The 15255-nt window shown below is 35.5% G+C and overlaps 1 protein-coding gene and 1 long non-coding RNA gene across 7 annotated transcripts in view; both read right to left on the bottom strand.

The window, feature by feature from the left end:
* LSAMP (limbic system associated membrane protein) overlaps nucleotides 1-15255 on the bottom strand; it is a 667551-nt gene that overhangs the window by 487385 nt on the left and 164911 nt on the right. The window lies entirely within an intron of this gene.
* LOC143648374 (uncharacterized) overlaps nucleotides 1-15255 on the bottom strand; it is a 67261-nt gene that overhangs the window by 14299 nt on the left and 37707 nt on the right. For 2 of the 3 annotated variants that reach the window (XR_013158507.1, XR_013158509.1), the window contains one exon: nucleotides 6017-7416. This is a non-coding gene — a long non-coding RNA (uncharacterized LOC143648374). The remainder of the gene's footprint in view (nucleotides 1-6016; nucleotides 7417-15255) is intronic. The other variant, XR_013158508.1, reaches the window with a different exon arrangement.

The raw sequence follows: 15255 nt of genomic DNA, 5'->3' as shown, positions 1-15255 counted from the left end.
TTCATTCACAATTTCCTTAACCTATATTTAAAAATTTTATTAAATTTTATGTGTCCCCAGGAAAGAGAGGTCTAGAGGAAACTTGAATGAGCAGGAGACCCTTCTTCCTTGATGTCAAAACATATACGTCAAAGAAAGATTTTAGAAGTACCAGGATGGTGGCATAAGACCCTCCGGGGTGCTGTTACCACACAGACTCTTTGAACAACTAGCAAAAATTGGCAGATCCTGTTTTATCAAAACTCCTGAAAACAGTTAAAGGGTTGTGGTAATTGGGCAAATGCCAAATCAACAAAACAGAGCTATATAAATGGTAGGGGAAGCTTGTGGTACCCTTGCTGTCCCTCCTCCTACTCTCCCTCATGTGGAGTCAGCCTGTACTCCATTGTTGGTTCCTGGCCCTGTTCTAGAGGGAGCATAGGAACTCCTATGCACTGACTTTGGGGTACCTATGAGACAGTACAAACCTATTGGGTGGAAGACTGAAAGACTGAACTGGGACACTTATCTCTGGCTTGCCCTCCTAGAACTTGTCCTGTAGGCCTTATCAATTTGAAGATAGCTAAAGCAGGTAAGAAACACTTAAGTCAAAGCAAGAAGGATAAAGGGTTACTTACATTAAGTCATACACTCGAGTACTCAGGAGGTGAGAATATTCATCAAATAGGAAATAGAGGGAACATTGGAATTCCTATAAATCAGGGAATTCCTAAGGTCACAAATAAGCACAAGCCCAGGACAAAAAGAAAGCAACAAGCAGGACCAGACAAGACTGAGAGGACTCTGCACTTCACATATACCTCAGCATGATCTTCTTGGTACAAGGGTTTCTCCTTTACAAGGGCTGTAAAGGAGACTACAAGCCAAAGTGGAGCAAAGTTGTAAAGACAATGAAAGATATTTTGCTTTGGTCTGAGTGTTTTTGCTAGCTCCTTGTACTCTAGAAAATCTCTAGTCATACCACAAGCTGGACACAACTTAAAAAAACAGAAAACTCAGGGATTAAATTTCAAAATTAATGCAAATATTAAAGTTGACTGTGTGAAACACAAGATAGCAAAGTTAATAGGTAAACAGGAAATGATAGCCTACCCAAATGAATAAGATAAAAATCCAGAGATAATTAAGGAAGAGGCCACACTTTGGACATATGAAACAAAGATCAAAAAAACTAATCCTCAATATGATTAGGAAGATAGGGGAAAACACAGAAAAATAAATAAAAGATATAAAAAATAAATGAATAAACAACATGAGAATCTTGATGAAGTAAGAGAATTCATTTTTTAAAGAACCAAATAGAATTACTGGAGTTGAAGACCAAAATAACTGAAATTAAAAATTCCTTAGAGGGTTTCAATAGCAGATTGCAGCTAGAAGAAGAAAGAATCAGTGATATTGAAGATAAGACAATAGAAATGATTCAGGCTGAGGTGCAAAAAGAAAAAGAAATTATAAAAATGCAAACAGAGCCTAAGAGACCTATAAGACATCACCAAGCAAACCAATATATGCATAATGGGAGTCTTAGAAGGAGAAAAAGAGAGAAAGGGTTGGAAGGAATATTCAAAGAAGTAATGGAGAAAATTTCCCAAATTTAACAAAAGACATGAATATATATATATTCAAGAAGCCCAATGAAACACAGACATGATAAACTCAAAGAGAATCACACAAACTTTTGTCAAACTGTTGAATACAAAGGACAAGGAGAGAATTCTGAAAGCTGAAAGAGAAAAACAATTCGTTATATACAAGGAAGTTGTGCTATGATAAAGGGCCGATTTCTCATCTGAAGCCATGGAGGCAAGAAGGCAGTGGTAAGGAATGTTTAAAGTACTGGGGAAACAAACAAACAAACAAACAAACAAAAAACAACTGCCAATGAAGAATTTTATATCCAGCAAAACTGTTTTACACAAATGATGAAGAGATTAGTACATTCCCAGAGAAACAAAAGCTGAGATAGTTTGTCACCACTAGATATTTCTTACAAGCAGTGTTAATGGGATTTCTTCAAACTGAAAGGAAAGGACACTAGACAGTGTATCAAAACAGTATAAATAAGACCTTTGGTACACATATGGGGCATTACAAATGTCAATATTACTGAATTGTATTTTTTGGTATGTAACTATCTTTTCAATTCTTACAGTTTCTAAAATGCAAATACACAAAAAGTACTGATAAGTTTATAAATTTGGATGTACAATATATAAAGATATAATTTGTAACAAGTACAATAAAAAGGTTGGGGAATAGAGAGGTTTAAGAACAGTATTTGTGTATGCTATTGAAGATAAGTTGGTATGAAATCAGAAATAATATATGCTTAGAGTATTCAATTTAAGCTCCATGACAACCACAAAGAAAATATAAGAAAAATATATACAAAGAAAAATGAGAATGGATCAAAATAGTATAATAAAAAGTCAAATAAATAAGAAAATAGGCATTAACAGAAGAAATGAAGGACACAAAAGGTATAAGACTTACAAAGATGGCTAGAAAAATGGCAGAAGAAAGTTGTGCATTTTCAGTAATTACTTTAAATGTAAGTGGATTAAATGCTCCAACTAAAAGGCAGAGAATAGCAGAATGGATGAAAATGCATGGCCCATGTATGAGCTGTTTATAAGAGGCTCAACTTAAATTTAAAGACACAAGTAGGTTCAAAGTGAAATAATACAAAAAATACATACCATGCAAATAGTAAGCAAAAGAGAACAGGGGTAGCTATAGTAGTATCAGATAAAATAGAATCTAAGTAAAAAAAACTCTTATGACGGACAAAGAAGTCATTATATACTAATAAAGTGATAAATTTAACAAGACACACAATTACAAAAATGCATGCACCTAACAGAAGAGTCCTGCTCCAATATGAAGCAAATACTGGACATATTTGTAAAAAAGAAACTGTTCCACATTAATAGTAGAGGGCTTTGATATACCACTTCCAATAATGGATAGAATATTTAGACAGAAGATCAATAATGCAACAGAGTTGAATTATACTAAACACCAAGTGGACCTAATTAATATAGATATAATATAATTAATATATCATTATATATTAATATTATATTACTATCTTAATAATATCAATAATTATATATATATATATAAAACTTTACCAAACAGCAGCAAAATACACATTCTTCTCTAGTGCACATGAATCATTTTCCAGGACAGACCATATCTTTGGTCACAGAACACATCTTGATAATTACAAAAATATTGTAATCGTGCAATGTAACTTCTCTAACCACAATAGAATGATGCTAGATATAAATAACAGAAGGAGAACAGGAAAATTTGCAAATGTGTGGAAATTAAAGAACATACTTTCAGTCAGCCAATGAATATGTGGAAATTAAAGATCATACTTTCAGTAAGCCAATGTATAAAAGAATAAATTACATGGTAAGTTAACACACATCTTGAGGTGAAGGACAACAAAAACACAGAAGAATGAAAATGAAAATACAACATGCAAAAACTTATAGGACACTGTGAATGCACGGCTGGTTCAATGGTAGGATGCTCACCTTCCATGTGGGAGACCCAGATTTGGATCTTGGACCATGCAATAAGCAAACAAGCAAACAAAAAACTTATGGGTCAAATCAGAAAACCAACATCATAACTGGAAGGTCTAGGAAAAGAAGGGGAGACTAAACCCAAAGTGATCAGAAGGAAGAATACAGCGCAAATAGAGCAAAGAAAACTGAATCAGAGAATAAGAAATAAACAAACAGGGCAAAGTTAAAAGTTGCTTCTTTGATATAAACAATGTGAGTATGATTGAGGGAGAAGGGCTGGGGACATCTATGAAACCAGAAGGAAAGACAAAGGATAAAGACTGAGATGCTATAATTTAGGAATGCCTAGAGTGGACAATGATGATGATTAAATACACAAATAAAAAAAACACATTTTTGCATCAGGTAGAACAAATGAATGTCAACATTGCAAGGTATTGAGAATGGATGGTATACTGTGAAAAAAGTACAATTAATGCAAGCTAGGGTCTATAGTCAACAGTAACATTGTAATATGTTTCCACTGAATGTAAAAAAGACATTATGCCAAGACTAAATGTCAATAGGAGGGGACATGGGGGAGGGGTATGGATTATTTTTGGAAGAAAAGGAAGGGTCTTCATATGGATTACGGTGGTGAAGGCTGTTCTATACACTTAGGTTGGATTGTGTGACGTGCAGATAAAAATGTTTAAAACGGAAAAAAAAACATTTACAAAGGAAAAAGAGAAAGAATACAAATAATTAAAAACAGAAATGGAATGGGCGGTGTTACTACCAATCATATAGAAATAAAATGAATTATAGAGGATGCTATGAACAACTGCATGTCTATAAATTGGATAACCTATATGAAATGGAAATTCACAAAAACATACAAACTACCTAAACTGACTCAATCATAAATCAACTAAAAATATATCAAAAAACAAAATATAATTACTAAAATTATAAAGCTCCTAGAAGCAACATAGGGAACCCTCTTCAGGACATTGTGTTAGACAATGGTTTCTTAGCGTTAACACCAAAAGTATGAGCAACAAAATAAAACATAGATGAATGAGACTTCATCAAAATCAAAAAAAAAATTGTACATTTAAGTATTTCATCATGAAAGTAAAAAGACAACCTACAGAATGGGAGAAAATATTTGGAATCCACACATCTGATAAGGATTTAGCACCCAGACTATATAAGGACTACAATTCAACAACAGTTAAAAAAAGCAATACAATTAAAAATTGGACAAAATATTTGAATGAAGAAGATAAATGATCAGAAGCACATGCAAAGAAGCTCAAAATGATGAGCCATTAGGGAAATTCAAATCAAAACCACAATGAGATATTTTCATTTCCATTAGAAAGTCTTCTATTAAGAACACAAGAAATAATAAGCATTGGAGAGGTTGTGGAAAAATAGGAAAACCCATTGCTTGTGGATAGGAACACAAAATGTTGCAACCACTGTGGAAAACAATTTGGTGATTCTTACAAAAGTTAGGTATAGAATTACCATAAGACCTGGTCATCCCAGTTCTTGGTATATGCCATAAAAATTGGGAGCAGAGACTCAAACAGATATTTGCACATTGATGTTCATAGTGGTATTATTCACAATTGCCAAAAGATGGAAGTAACCCAAGTAGTCATCAATAATGAATGGATAAACAAAATGTGGTACACACACACACACACACACACACACACACACACACACACACGATGGAATATTACTCAGCCATAAAAAGGAATGAAGTTTTGATACATGCAACAACATAAATGAAGTTTGAAGACATCATGTTGAGTGAAATAAGCTGAACACAAAAAAACAAATATTGTATGATTTCACTGATACAAAATAATTAAAATTAGCAAATTAATAGTGTCAGAAATTAGAATACACATTAGCAGGGGCTGGAGTGGGGTTAAGGAATAGGGAGTTAAAGCTTATTTAGTACAAAATTTCTGTTTGTTTTGATAGAAAAATTTTGGTAATGGATTGTGGTGATGGTAGCGCAACAGTAGGAATGTCGCAATGAAATGTATATACTAATATGATTAAGAGGGCAAATTTTAGGGTGTATATATGTTTCTAGATTAAAAATTAAAAGAACGAAACCAAAACATAGGTCTGCACAACAAAAATAGTGAACCTTAATGTAAACTATGGACTATAGTTTATAGGGCAATTCTGATAATATTCTTTCATCAATTAGAACAAAGTTTCCACACTAATGCATGATGTTAATAGGTAGGTATATTGGAACTCTGCATTTTCTCTATTATTTTTATATAAAGTTACAGCTTCTCTAATGATATATTATTAATATATATATATATATATATATATATATATATATATATATAAAGCAACAAACAAACATAAGTTTCACCCCTTAGTAAGTTATGGGACAGAAGAAGTTTGTCATCAAGAAGCAAAAGTAGAATCACACAATGGCACTGTCTGACCTGAAGCAGCATGTTCTCCTCCTTCACTAAATGTCTTGATTTTCAACTGGGTCTTTCCAAAATGACAGGATCCCCAGTATCCAACTTTCACGGCTGCCCAGAATGTATTTTTACCTCCTCACTTAAGTACCCACCTCTCCTTTAGTTAAACTAAAGAATAAAAGCAGGGGTAGGAGAACAGAAAGATTATTAGTATCTGTTTCATATGCAAGATTCTTTATGCTGATTTTGCTTGTGCTAGTCTCAAATGTTAGAACATTATATAAATGTTTCATATTTTTAAAAAGAATTATGGGATCACCTAAAGCAAATATGTTCTTGGTTATTGTATTTTATTACTTGTAATTATTGAAAAAGTAAATTATGTTCAATAATACTGTTACACATATATTGCTGACTACTAAGTATACATTATTTATATTGAATTTTGCAAATTTATTATTATGTACTGCACCAAAATTTCATCTAAAATGGTAAGCATTTCTGGGGAAACATTTTCCCAGAATGCCAAAAGATAATGATGTTTGAGCTATGCTATAGATCAGCTGCACTTACCCATTTTTCCAGGAATATATCCCAAACATTTACCATTATTTATGGCCAGTCTTGATTAGAAAAACTATCACTCAGAAATCTTATATTGGACCTTTAATATATAGGCATTTACAAGGGCTTCTTTATATTTAAAAAATTAAAAACTTGTATCTTCAATTACTGATGATCCTTGACCACTATTTGTTTTGGTGTAACCTAAGACAAAACAGAATCTGACCTGACATATACACACCATAGAAGCCAAAACAAGAAATGTGACAGTACTAAATCAATACATAACAATGTCTTAACCTTTACCTAAATCATGCTGGTGCCTCACCATGGCAATTCATTGAGGAAAGCCCAGCAGATAATTCCATTTTAGAGAAGAAGAAGAAGTGGAGTAAAATATTTTAGAATTATGTGTAAAATCAGAGGACCTAAAAGGAACCTATACCCAGCTTCCTGATCTCTAGTCTTACTTTCTTTCCTGTACTGGACTGGGAAAAAGGGACATTTTCAAGTGCCTTGGTCACTAGAATGTTTGGTTTATATGCACTACATTTTTCTCTTCTCCGGAAGCAGCTTGGCTGCAGGTGAGAATTCAGTTGACAGAAAAGGGGCCCAGTTTTGGCATCCATTTGCATGGTGCTGGCCAGGAAGTTTTCAAAATGTTGTACTACTGATGGTACTTAAGAGTAGTACTTCTAAACAAATTTGTGTAGATTTGGAAGTAAGCATCATTAGAGAATGTGGTTCGCTTACAGCAAAGGGAAACTGACAGCATTGCTAGATGACCAGCTATTGCTCAGGGTCTCCTTTCTCTTCAATAATCTTGCCTGCTTCATCATTCTCCGTTTGTTCCCCTGTAGAAAATGGAAGGGATCACTCATACATATTTAGAGTATCTTGAAAATGATATGCTGCCTCTTGAAAAACCCCAAGAAGATGTGTGTGTATCTGTGTGTACGTATGCATATGTGCATATTACACATATAGTTAATTATACATATAATTATATGTACACATATAATTTATATATACATATTTATAATTATCTATACATAATCCCCCCACCTTTAGACAAAATAAACCATCTTCTAAGTCAAAGAAATGATCCCATCATCAAGAAAATTGGTGACAGTGAACGCAAATGAAAAAAAAAGAGAAAGGAAAGGTTAGGGGAGGAGAGGAGAAGAAAATGTAGGCAGTGGAATAAGGATGAAAGATAAACTAGCTGTTGTAAGCTCTGAAACCATATAGGCTTTAGATCTATGGGACTGCCGAAGCAAAGGAAGATGAGAAGTGCAGGAAGTTAGACTGAAGAGGCATTGTGGAGGAGATTTTTGGGGAGATTTGAAAAGCTGAAACAGAAGGATATTAAAAATGAATGGAGGGCGGGCCGCGGTGGCTCAGCGGGCAAGAGTGCTTGCCTGCCATGCCGGAGGACCCCGGTTCGATTCCCGGCCCCAGCCCATGTAAAAAACAAACAAACAAACAAAATATAATAAAACAAGAAAATGTTTAAAGATGTTTCCCTTTCTTCCTCCCTTCCTTCCTTCCATCCTTCCTTCCTTCTCTCTGTCTTTCCTTCCCTTCCTCCCTCTCTCTAAAAAAAAAAAAAAAAAAAAAAAAAAAAATGAATGGACATGGAGTGGAGTGGAGACAGGGAAGTATAAGTTACACTTCTTTGAAACTCTTACAATTTAGTTTTCATACTTCACAAAGGATGGTATTTTGCTGTTTTCAAAGAGAAAAAGTTCTTATTAGGAAAATTGGTGAGATAGACCATTTCCTTAATGTTCATAACAGATGCCTATTTTGTAATTAGATGAAAAATAATGACAGTTATCAGAACTGATAAAATGGAAACAGAAGAGTCATATTTTATCTCTACAATCACCAGATTTGGACATGGCAGAATGTGTATTAAGCCACCATTGAACACAGCATAGTGCCCCCCACAGGGCTCTCATGAGGACTGAAGGTGAATATGAAATAATTTACAAAACATAATATGCCATACAAATAATGCAATCATATTAATATCATTCATTTTAGCATGGATGCAAAGCCAATGCCTATCTGTTCATGTTGAATAGCTGCCCTGCTAAATCTAAAGCCACTAGTTAAGTCTTCTAAGAGGAAGATGCATTCATATAAATTATCACAGCAATCTGAAACATATTTCTCCCCAGTACTGAAATGTCAAGTCTCTGGGCTAAAAGGTATTTCCCCCACATTTTCTATATCATCTTTTAGTACTAATGAATAAGTGTAAATTATATCTATGTCTCAGGAGGTGTCAATCTGAAATGAAAACAACTGTCATCACATTAATTGCATTCTTAATTAACATTCTGACTCTGTTAAAAGGAAGTTCATTGTTTCTGTGTAAAAATGCCATTTAAGTGATTATGCATGTTTTGATGCTTGGTTTACTTTCTATAAGAAAAACTGAAATGCTCTTTAAAACCATCTTTACTCTGTACTAAAAGTGAGCATTATTTTGATGAACTTCCATGCTCAGAAAATGGACTGAACATATGCCAGGTAGACCTTAATTGAAATTAAGTTTGATATTGCTAGAGATAGAGGAGAAGATTTAGAGGGAAGGGGTTAGGTGTGAAGTTAGATTACCATGTGAATATTCAAAATATCTCTTGGGGCACAAAACCCTAGAAGCAGCCTATAATTTGGGGATTTTCAGAAAAATCTCTATTCTTTCAACCAATGGCAGATTAGCTCTTATTTAAACATGATTTAGTAGGCATCAATATGATATTGTAACATTTTTTCTCCACTTTTTCTTTATAAGCACTTCCTTGTGAAATAGGAAGTTATGATATAATGTACTCAAATGGCTTCAGTATAGCAGAAAGGGAAGTTACCTTTTCCATGCCCCTTAATCTGTACATACACATGCTTCCTTTATGTCAATCAGATATCTCATATCATATCTCAGGAATCCCAAAGATATTCTTAGTAAGGAAATATGAAGGGCATACATTTATGGATCATTTTTATATTTGATATAGAGACCTAAACCAAAGCCAATGTTTATCTACTAGGCTAGTCCAAAATCATGGAAATGTTTGGTTTGGGATCATTGTGAGTTTCTTTTTCAGTGGTTCTTACTCTCCTGCTGCCTCTCTTCCAACAAGGTGCTCATCACACTCAGCCTGCTTTTGGCCACCTATGACTCCTTGATATTTCATAGCAATTTCCCTCTCTTGATAGCCTACCACCTTCTGGATGCATCTCTCTGCTTACCCTCCTATAACTCCAGTATAGTAGCAGAAGCTGTAGTACCAGTAGCACTAGCAATAGTAGTCATAACAATTAATATTTGATGAATATGTTACCACATATTTGTCTTACATGTTTGCCATCTGTGCAGGTTTGAAACTGCTATGTACCCCACTAAAGTCATATTCTTCTAATTCAATCTTGTGAAGGCAGATGCATTGTTTGGGTAGGACCTTTTTGATTGGTTGTTTCCATGGAGATGTGAACCTGCCCATTCAAGGTGGGTCTTACTTCACTTACTGGAGTCCTCTATGAAGAGAATAGAAGGCAGAAAATGTAGAGCCCTGAGTCAACACAGAGAACAGAGAGATGAAACCAAGACACAGATGTTTGGAGATGCTAAGCTAAGAGATGAAACTCAGAGTTTGCCCCAGAGAAACAAGTGAGGACTCACAGACATTTAGAGAGAAAGCCACTGGAAACAGAAGCTGAGAGAGCTGTTTGAAACCAGAATCCAGGAGAGAAGGATAGCAGATGTACCCATGTGCTTTCCTATGTGGCAGAGAAACCCCAGATGCTATTGACCTTTCTTCAAAGTTAAGATATTTTTCTCTGAATGCTTTAATTTGGACATTTTCATGGCCTTACAACTGTAAACTTGTAACTTAATATATCCCCTTTGTAAAAGCCGATCCTATTGCATTCTGGCAGCTTTAGCAAACCAAAACACCACTTTTTTAAATCAGTGCAAGTAAAAGGGATCTGTCTGACCACATTCTGCATACTATTTGAACTTATTCTTTCTAACTCTAACTCAGTCTTTTGCTGGATTTTCAAGGCCATTACACATTACTTATAGAGGTAGTGGTGGATGGGAGACACTCTTAAGTTCTTCTGAGCCATTAAATCATGCTACAGAGGCAAACTGCCTATAGATAAAGCCATATACACACATTCCTCATCCATTCAGGTAAGGATATATCTAATTGCAAAAGTGTAATATTTCCCAATTATACACTTTGGTAAAATTTAAGCCCATTTTAGAACATGTACAAAGCTACTGAATGAATGAAACAATCAGTAGGACAATTTCCTAGGCTGTCCTAATATACTTTCTGACACATTATGTGAGATATTAAAAAATGGAATAGGTTTTGTGGAGAGAGGCATAAAATAACAAAAGGAGTATAAGATTCATAGTAGAATCTTTTTAAAAATAGGTTAAAGGAGTTTTAAACTTCTCACCAACATGAAAAACATGAAAAGGTTTGAAAGTTGAAAGATTAGGAAATGAAATTTATAAAGAGAAACTCCTTGGAGTAAGCAGTGCTATGAACCCTGCTCCCAAGAAGACATGGGATGGTTTCTAAAAATTCATGAATGGCTTCAAAAAGACTCTGAGAACTTGTAGGCTATAAGTGTCACATGTACTGATATTTGGCTTCCACTTGAGAAAGGGAAGAGATCAGCTGAAGATGAACTAAAAGGAGGAGACTATATTACATAGTCTGCATTTCCAAGGCTCTCCAAAGATCTTTGGGTTTTTCCTGAGGACTAGATATACGTCCCACATGACAAAAAGCCAGGTTGAGGTCCTATTAGGTCCTTTTCAATCGGGCAATCTGTAGAAGTAAGTGAGATTAAGGAAAGGTCAAGTGAAATTAGATAGCTTGATTCTTGGGGCTTAGAAGGATCCAATCATCAGTGGAAGTGGGAGATGAATTCAGCATGATCAAATGAGCATCAGGCGAATGCTTTCCAGTGATGGGTAGGGTCTCCTAAGAACCTCTGAAATTCCATTAGCAACAGAGTTAGCAAAAGAATTAGAGAAGTAAAACTGTTTTGTGATAGCATCAATCAGGTAAGAACTTTCCTGTTCTTTCTACCCCTTCTCCTTCCCCAAAGTCCCTATTCCAGAATTAAAAACAAAATCCAAAGAACAAACAAAACACCTCTTCTAGTGGAAAGAAGTTGGAGGGATAGGGAGAAAAAATTAGTAAAGAAGGTGGTAACCCTTTTCCCCCATTGAGGTAGAACTTAGTTGAATAAAGAGAAAACTGTTGAGAAACTAATAGAGCTTGGCAGTATAATTTTTTTTTAAATCAAGTCTATGCCTTGCCCATAAAGCTACCTTAGGGCTTTCTTTTATCTAAGAGTGACCAGACTATTCTTATCCTGGTCAAGAGCAGGAAAAGAATATCCAAGTGAATAAATTTTAAATTAGTGGTAAAAAAAAAAAATACAGATGGCTTATAATTGGATTTGTGACAAGAAGGCAGAATAGGAAGCTTCAGGACTCAGTCCCTCCACCAAAACAACTATTAAATTGGCAGGAACTGTCTGAACCAATCACTTTGAAACTCCATAGTCTAGGGGAACACTATGCAGCATACAGGGAGGATCAGGAGGAAGAGGCTGATAAATTGCCTTTATAAGACAAGTGACTTTCCCCATCCCTGCAGTGGCTACCATCTCATTTACTGCAGCCTCCTGGCCAGCAGCAGTGGGAACTGAAGCTCTGGCTCCTGGCTCAGGATTCTGGTGCCAGGGTGAGACACAAAGAAGCAGTCCTGCAAACTCCAAGGTTGTGTGGTCTGGTATTAGATCTCTATCTTTCATCAACAACTTCAGATTACAAGAGGCCTGCTCTGAGGGCAGCCATTGTTCCAACTCCCATGGGGCAAAGGTAGCAGAGGTATTTTGAAGATATTAGCCATTCTCAAAACTACCAAAAAAACAGTTAAAGGACTGCATTCACTGGACAAACGCTGAATTAAGAAACAGCTTCGAGTCATAGACAAAGCCTCTTGCACCCTTGCTGGCCTTTTCCCCCACCTCTCCAGCTTGCATTCTCATTGTGAGTTCCTGGCCTTGTTCCAGAGGAAGCAGAGTGCTCACTGTGTGCACACGGGAGTACATGTATCAGTACCAATCTATCTGGTGGAAGCCTGGATCTGTCTTGGGTCTGCTCTCCCAGTTTGTCCTGAGGTAGAACTGCAAGAGACGCTTCTTGCAAACAACTGGGACGATATGAAAAACAATTAAGATAAAATGGCCTGGGGCAAAGAACTACCTTCATTAAGTTATTGGAAAGAGCAATCAGGAAGGGGAGGAGATCTGTTCCAAAGGGAGTAGATAATTATTCATTCATACTTCTGCAGATAGCAAACAGAGAATTCTTGGGCCTCCAGCAAGCACAGGCCCAGGAGACAAAGCAAGCTCTTGGTTCCAGTTCCACCCAGGCTCAGATAAGACAGAGAGATTCTGTATTTCCCATTTGATGTACTTGATAGCAGAGCTAAGCTCTAAATGAGACCACTAGCCAAAAGGGAGATAATTTGCAGAGAGAGGAAAAGATGATTTTGCCTTGTTTTGTGTGAATTGATTAGGTCCTGGTGTTTAAGAAAATCTGTCATAGCACTAGCTGGATACAAACTTCAGGGACAGTCAAGGGTCTAAATTCCAAAGTTAACACCTAAAAATATTAAAATATACAGTTGGTATTTAGTTTCCTAAGGAACTGCCAAACAGTCCTCCGTAGTGGCTGCACCATTACACATTCCCACCAGCAGTGCATAAGTGTCCCGGTTTCTCCACATCCTCTCCAAAACTTATAGTTTCCTGTTTGTTTAATAGCAGCCATTCTTATAAGTGTGAAGCGGTATCTCACTGTAGTCTTGATATGCATTTCCATGATAGTGAAAATGAATATATCTTCATGTGCTTTGAGCCATCTGCATTTGCTTTTCAGAAAAATGACTCTTCATCTCTTTAGCCCATTTTACAATTGGATTGTTTGTTCCTTTATTGTAGAGTTGTATGATTTCTTTGCATATACAGGAAATCAAACCTTTGTCTGATATGTGATTTCCAAATATTTTCTCCCATTGAGCTGATTGTCTCTTCACCTTTTTGACAAAGTCTTTTGAGGTTCAGAAGCATTTGATTTTGAGGAGTTCCCATTTATTTATTTTTTCTTTTGTTGTTTGTGCTTTGGGTGTAAAGTTTAGCAAGCTACCTCCTATTACTAGGTCTTGAAGATGTTTCCCTGCATTTTCTTCTAGTAACTTGATGGGGCTAGTTCTTATATTTAGGTGTTTGACCCATTTTAAGTTAATTTTTGTGTAGGGTATAAGATAAGGGTCCTCTTTCATTCTCTTGGCTATTGATACCCAGTTCTTCCATGTCCAATTATTAAAAAGACTATTTTGTCCCAGTTCAGAGGATTTGGGAGCCTTGCCAAAAAGCAATTGACATAGATTTGATGGTCTATTTCTGCACTCCCTATTCAATTCCATTGGTCAATGCTACTGTCTTTGTGCCAGTACCATGCTGTTTTGACCACTGTGGCTTTATAATAGATTTTAAGGGAGTGTTAATCCTCCCACTTTGTTCTTCTTTTCTAGGATGCTTTTAGCTATTTGGGGTTTCTTTCCCTTCTGGATGAATTTGGTAGTTAGCTTTTCCAATCCTTCAAAGTAGGTTGTTGGAATTTTGATTGGTACTGTGTTGAATCTGTAGATCAACTTGGGGAGAATTGATATCTTAACTTTATTTAGCCTTTCTATCCATGAGCAGGGAATGTCTTTCCAATTATTTAGAACTCCTTTGATTTCTTTTAGCAATGTTAAGTAATTTTCTGTGTACAAGTCTCTTACATTCCTAGTTAAGTTCATTCCTAAGTATTTGATTCTTTTAGTTGCTATTTCGGATGGATTTTTTTTTCTTAACTGACTCCTCAGCTAGCTCATAGCTTGTGTATAGAAATGCTACTGATTTTTGCTCATTAATTTTATACCTGGCCACCTTGCTGAATTTGTTTATTAGCTCAAGTAACTTTGCTATAGATTTTTCAGGATCTTCCAAGTATGGTATCATATCATCTGCAAATAATGAGAGTTTTACTTCTTCTTTTCCAATTTTGATGTCTTTTATTTCTTTGCCCTGCCTGATTGCTCTAGTTAGAACTTCTAGCACAATGTTGAATAACAGTGGTGCCAGTGGGCATCCTTGTCTTATATCTGATCTTGGGGGAAGGCTTTCAGTCTCGCTCCATTGAGTATGATGTTGGCTATTGGTTTTTCATATAATCCCTTTATCATATTAAGGTAGTTACCTTTGATTCCTATCCTTTGTAGAGTTTTTATCAGGAAAGGATGCTCAATTTTTTCAAATGCTTTTTCAGCATCAATCAAGATGATCATGTGATTTTCCCTTTTGATTTGTAAATGTGCTGTATTACATTAATTGATTTTCTTGTGTCAAACCATCCTTGCATTACTGGCATAAACCCCACTTGGTCATAGTGTATAACTCTTTTAATGTGTTGTTGGATTTGATTTGCCAATATTTTATTGAAAATTTTTGCATCTATGTTCATTAGGGAGATTGGCCTGTAGTTTTCCTTTCTCATAGCATCTTTACCCTAGTTTTGGTATTAAAATGACATTAGCTTC

Source organism: Tamandua tetradactyla, chromosome 10 (assembly GCF_023851605.1).
Source record: "Tamandua tetradactyla isolate mTamTet1 chromosome 10, mTamTet1.pri, whole genome shotgun sequence".
In the NCBI taxonomy this organism is placed as follows: Eukaryota; Metazoa; Chordata; class Mammalia; order Pilosa; family Myrmecophagidae; genus Tamandua; species Tamandua tetradactyla.
The sequence above is the reverse complement of the archived record's forward strand: the minus strand, read 5'-3'. Positions and strand labels throughout refer to the sequence as shown.